General features: G+C 31.3%; 1 long non-coding RNA gene across 1 annotated transcript; it reads right to left on the minus strand.

Moving 5' to 3' along the window:
- Positions 1–3,182: 3,182 nt before the first annotated feature.
- On the minus strand, positions 3,183–6,250 carry LOC143049291 (uncharacterized). The gene is made up of 3 exons (XR_012970166.1): positions 6,173–6,250; positions 4,710–4,813; positions 3,183–3,784 (listed from the first exon to the last, which is right to left on the minus strand). It is a non-coding gene; the product is annotated as an uncharacterized LOC143049291 (long non-coding RNA).
- Between the last annotated feature and the right edge of the window lie 212 nt (positions 6,251–6,462).

The raw sequence follows: 6,462 nt of genomic DNA on the forward strand, positions 1-6,462 counted from the left end.
CTACAGATATAGAAAAGCTTACTAATGAATGCAAGAAAAGACAACTTAATGGATGTTTTCTGAAAGTAGAGTCTGTTGCTGTGTCAAAGTCAAATTTTGTATCAAAAATTAATCCAGGAACAACAAAGGATACTGTAATGTTCTACTTCGATAACGAGAAAAAGTCAGGTGTCATAGGAGTAAAGGAGGTTGACTTTGAAACTAGAAATAATACAGGTATAGTTGATTTTGTAGACTGTGAAGGTAAAAGGTTCCATTATGAGAATATCTTATTGAAAAAAGACCTTGTATTATATTGTTTTTTCAGGTAGGACAATAAAACCTCATATTCTGTAAAAACATTACATAAAAGTTACCAAAAGGACCTGAGTTTAGTGGGACTTCCATTTTCACTGAACAAGTACACATGTTTTGGGGTTGCAAGGTTCAGGACATCCTCTGGTGTTTGACTTCGACACTTGGCCACCTAGACTGAACTAAAAATTCAGCGCTCTGTTGTGTATTGTTACCTTTCCTTGTCAGTAGATTCTAGAGTTGTAACACAGTACATACTATAAGCCATTAAGATGGAATTAATTGCAGATTAGCTTAATTATCTGAACAAGTGACAACTCTACGACAGATCCATTCATTTGATTGCCAGTGAAGGTGATACACAGATGAAAACATATTGTATTCATAATAACTCTAAATATCAGCCAAACAATGTTTAATCTGCAAATTTGCAGAAGCCATTGTTTTTCTTCCCTCGCCAGGATTTCAAACTCATGCATATATATATATATATATATATATATATATATATATATATATATATATATATATATATATATATATATATATATATATATATATATATATATATATATATATATAATGTCTAAAAATAGCAACAATCAACATTCAAAAAGATCGAGCTAGCCTCATGGAATACAAAGATAAGACGACCCGTGCAGATAGAATTCCGTTTGTTGTAACCTTCCATCCCGATTTGACAAATATTTCATCTACTATCCGAAAGCACTGGCGTCTTATCGAAAATGACTCTTCCTTAAAAGAAATTTTTCCATCACCTCCTGTTATTGCCTATCGCAGACCTAAAAATCTCAAAGACATACTTGTGACATCAAAAGTAAAGAAACAAGAAACTTCTAAATTTGGGTGTTACAAACAATGCGGTAGAAGCAATGTTAAGTGCTATAAAGCCGCCAACACTGACCACTCTTTCAGCAGCACAGTAACAAAGCAGCGATACAACATCTATGTTACAGCTAATTGCAAAACGGAAAATAGTATTTATATTCTTACTTGTTAAACTTGCAAGCTGCAGTATGTTGGTGAAACAGAAACTACATTCAACATCAGACTTAACAATCACCGGTCGTTCTATACAAAAGGAAGAAACTGTCCAATTACGAGATACCTCTTAAGAACAGGACATACTTTTGATAATATCACCTTTCAAATAATTGAGGTAAATCAAAATTGGGACTCCGAAAGGAGAAAACAGAGAGAAAGGTTCTGGTGCATCAGCTACGTACTCTTGAACTTGATGGACTTAATGAGAGGGATGAAAAACAGTTCTACCCAAAACCAAAGGAATAAATCATGAATTTCATTCTATTTAACTAAAACAACTATTTGTTTAGATTTAAAAATTGTTATGTACAATAAACGGCAAAAATATGTTTTATATACCCAATCATTCAATATGTTAAACTTTTACACAAATTTTGGGTAGCCGTCAAGCTACAAAGATATTTTTTGTCATGCATCCGATTTCACCTAGATAGATGCACACGCCCGATGAAGCTTATTTGTTTAGCGAAATATTGCGTGAATAATATATAAAATATAACAAACTAATTTTATAACACTCATTAGTGTGTTAAAGTTACATTCTTAGACACTTATATAATTTAATTTAGTAACTGCATCAGTTTATTTACAAACTGATCCACACATAGATAGATTGAATGTTGATTGTTGCTATTTTTAGACAATATGTATATATATATATATATATATATATATATACAACTCGTCTAAACATCAACCCAACAATGTTAGATCTGTAAATTTGCTTTCGCAACGTAATATCAAATTCAAAAATGTAAAGAAAACACTTTGCAATAGTATAAATAAACAATTAACAACAAAGGAAAAGTACGTCTGAGCCAGTGACAACTCTACAACAGATTTAGAGTTGTCACTGGCTCAGACGTACTTATAAATATAATTATTTTCTGTGACTGTATCTTACATTAATTTGTAGGATCCTTTCCCAGTAAACAATCCAACGTTGACATTACGTTGTGACAACGTAGTACCATCGTTGTGACGTGCTGACAACCATCCACACAACGTTGGCACAACGTAATTTGTGACGTAATTTATTACCATCATAAGACGTTGTAACAACGTCACAGGACAACTGTAAATGCCCCTTGTCTTCATTTAATTGATAGGATCAATGAAACTCTATAATTGAAAAAGTATGTAAAACAGGGTCTTTATTTTTTGTTTTGACCCGTTTTAAGTTTTAAATTTTTCTATGTGGGAAAGATGGATACAATGTCGATATGTACTCTATTTCCATATTGCTAGTTGTGAATAAAATTGTCAAAAAAGGTTGGTTTTTTTTTTATCTTTTTGACAGGTTTCAGTGTGAATTGTACAAAATGTATAAATATCTGGTTTTCTAAAAAAATAGTTGATTAAGGTTTATAAAGTCTTTACGTTTTTAACTTTTGCAATACTGAAGTACAAGATTTACACATTTCCTTTAACAAATCCAACTTTTCTTACTTTTAACAAATAATACATTTGTAAATTCAAAAAGGAGATTTGGTATGATGGCCAATAAAACAATATAGGTACAAATGTACATAAAACTGTACAGCCTTCAACATGACATCTTGATACATGCTTCAACTTCTGAATGTTTAGTGTATCAGTGGCCTAGAATATAGATTTCACTTTGACGACAGAAAACCATTTTTAATGAATTATTCAGAAATACAACAAACTACCACATTATCCATAATATTTACTGAAAATTCATTCAGCTGGATTCACTACACAGTTACCACCTAGAGATAGACATACATGTATCCAAAAGTTAAGACTTCTTTTTTCTTACAATGTACATGTAGATACACGAACCAATAAAAAATAATAGACAATGTTTCTGAATTTTTATTTCAAATTTTAGTCTAGTGTTAGTTGTATACATTGTACATGTCATTCCAAATTTTGGTTTTCTGCCCTCTAATCAGCTGGGAAATATGTTCAATTGTTTCTGCATACATGTAGTCGGTAATAGTAATGTTTTCTACTCCGGTTCAGTCCATATCATAAACTTTGATGGCTTGTTTCGAAGAAGAGACATTTTCACATATATATGTGGTTAAATTTTCGAATACGAAGTGCGATTCGTTTTTCCGTAAATGATCATACCCCAAATACATCCTTTTGTGATGCAGCTCCTCATGGTAAAAAATCTATTTTTTTCACAAAACAATTCTTTGAAAATTTAATACTTTGAATACATTCAATAACTCCAGAGTTTTTACATATTTATACTGTGGTCCTTTACTTTCCAGATCAACACAAATGGTAAAGCTCAGTCACTTGTTAAAAATGAAACATGTCCATTATCACTACAGAGACATTTTTTGTTTACACACAACTTGTGTGTTCCTCATTTGAAGGCACATTAGTTCCTCATTTGGAGGCGGATTAGGGATATTGACCCAGCTGGTCTTGTGTTGGTTTCAGATCTCTGAAAAAAAATAATTATAAATTATAAAATACAAAAAATACTTATAAATTACAACAGTTCTTAAAAATTATCCTGTGTATAAACATAATCAATATTTTTTTTATTGCTGGTCGTATAATAAACTTTGCAGATTCATAATTATGATGTATGTTAGAAATTTAACACTATTTCAACAGTATATAATTATTCATAACTTATGGTTAACCTTTGTTCTTATCTAAAAAATAAATTTGTTGTTAAATTGTCAACATGTGTTAATAAAATTACGTCTGTTCAAGAAAATACTATGTCTGCCCCTATGAGACGGCCCTTTTTTTTAAACCCCAGCACCGACAGAATTAAAAATCAACAAGAACAACACTCCCTTTGCATTTTGGTATTTCATATACAACCACCCCCAAATAAAATTTAAGAAAAGGGGGGACATAAGATTTTCTGAAGCAACCACTGGTTATTCTACAATTTATACTGAGTCCAAATAAATAATAAAGGAAGTTTTTCAATATTGTCATTTATCAATTAATTTAAGATATTCAAAGGATTCTACCTTAATAAATTTAGAATTTAAATCGATACAACAAGACCTCATATCATATGCCAATGAACGCAATCTATAAAATCAACAAATTATAATTTGATAAATAAAATTAATATAAGAAGAATGTGTCCATGAGCCACACATGATCTTATTCATGTTATTAAAGGATATATATATCTAGAGTAAAGCAGATGCTCTCCAAATTCAAAACTGTGGTTTATGATAATAAGTGTTGTGTATTGGTTGCATAACATGTGGTTCAGGCAGAAGTTAGAGAACAGAAACCAATTTTGTGTTCAATGTATGTACATGTATGTACAGTACAAGAGTAAAACTATATCACTCAGTTAAGGAGGACATAAAAAGAGCTGATCAACTGATGTTTACCTTTTTAAAATCTTGGTGCAAATTTTTTGAGTTAGTGCATGCTGTTACTGCAATGATTTCCTCAACCTCACACATATTGGATGTGTGGATTTTTATACAAGACTCTGGAAAAAAAAAAAAAAAATACATTCAATTATCTTTTATATTTCTTCTGTTTGTTTCATATATATATAAAAAAAAAAAGATGTGGTATGATTGCCAATGAAACAACTCTTCACAAGAGACCAAAATGACACAGAAATTAATATTTATAGGTAACCGTACGGCCTTCAACAATGAGCAAAGCCTATACCGCATAGTCAGCTATGAAAGGCACCAAAATGACAATGTGAAACAATTCAAAAGAGAAATCGCACGGCCTTATTTATATAAAAAAATGAATGCGTGTTATAGGTCGGAGAACAAAGTGACAAATTTACATGCATTCCAAATTTCATACATTTAAGTTTTATGATTGATTACAACATTGTTCTGATCACTCATTTAGTGAGAGTTGATCTTTTTACATGTAGCTCGTCATTGATAAACATGTTGATTTCATACTATAAATTGTACAGCAAAAAAGATGTCCCTATGTTTTTTAACACCTGTAAACTGGGTTTACCCTGAAAACAAGAAAATTTTACCCAACTTTCCTGGCTGGATCCTAGTCTAAATGATTATGACATCTTCAAGACTTGGAAGGCTGTTTTTATTTTTTTCTGCGACGCCTTCCTTCGATGACCTAGTCCCAAATGATTATGACATCTTTGACGGCTATCTTAAATTTTTTTGTGACGCCTATTTACAACATCTTTAATTATTGTCTATTGTAACAATTGTCTATTTCCATGTCAGACCCAGTGATACATTGATTGATTGTTGCTCGACATCCAGTGGCAAATATTCCATGCATGTTCGGGACGACACCCAGTGACTTATGCAGTATTATCATTAATAGGCTGAGTTTGTAATATGCCAAGTTTGAAATGTGCTGAGATTGTAATGGACCCAGATATCTAAAGTGCTGATATGTTTAGCATCGCATTTTCTGACATTGATAACATGGATAAGACTTTTATGCTTCAATCATTATCAAAAAATAACAGAGCAAAAAGACACTTGTAGCGTTAATATATAGGGATAGTAGCTCTTGTCACAGATAGAAAACAAGTGCCTGTGCATCCCCCCCCCCTTTTTTTTTAACTTTCTACAGTTATTACTTTATTGCATATATCTTAAGAAACAACACAAGTTAATCAAGCAATTTGTAAAATGGATTCAAATAACACACATTTTTGCTAAAATACCTTGTATCAGTGCAATATATTGACAGTAAAAGAAAAAGTATCATATTTCAACACGGTCACGTATAACAGACTTGGAAGAGGCGCCCAACACGACAACAGCTGTTTTATTTTCATCAATCAAATTTGTTTTATCATGGAGAACCTATTTGGCGTAATGTGCAATCATTATATTACCTTTTTCTTTGTTCTGGAATCTGGATCAAGCTTCAAATTTCCACTGTAAATTTCTCATTGTTTTTAAAAACCGAGCGGCGAAAGTGCGCATGCTAAGACTTTACATAGAATGTAGCGGTAAAACCCGAGTACTGCTGAACGTTTCATTAATTTAATCGTAAAAATACGATTATGAAATCAAAGAGATAAAATTAATGATGACAAAAGTTTAATGATATATTAAACAATAAATATTCATATAAAATACATATATTAGAACATTAAAATTGGATTTGTAATATTTTCTTGGA

The sequence above is a fragment of the Mytilus galloprovincialis genome, chromosome 10, assembly GCF_965363235.1.
Source record: "Mytilus galloprovincialis chromosome 10, xbMytGall1.hap1.1, whole genome shotgun sequence".
Lineage (NCBI taxonomy): Eukaryota > Metazoa > Mollusca > Bivalvia > Mytilida > Mytilidae > Mytilus > Mytilus galloprovincialis.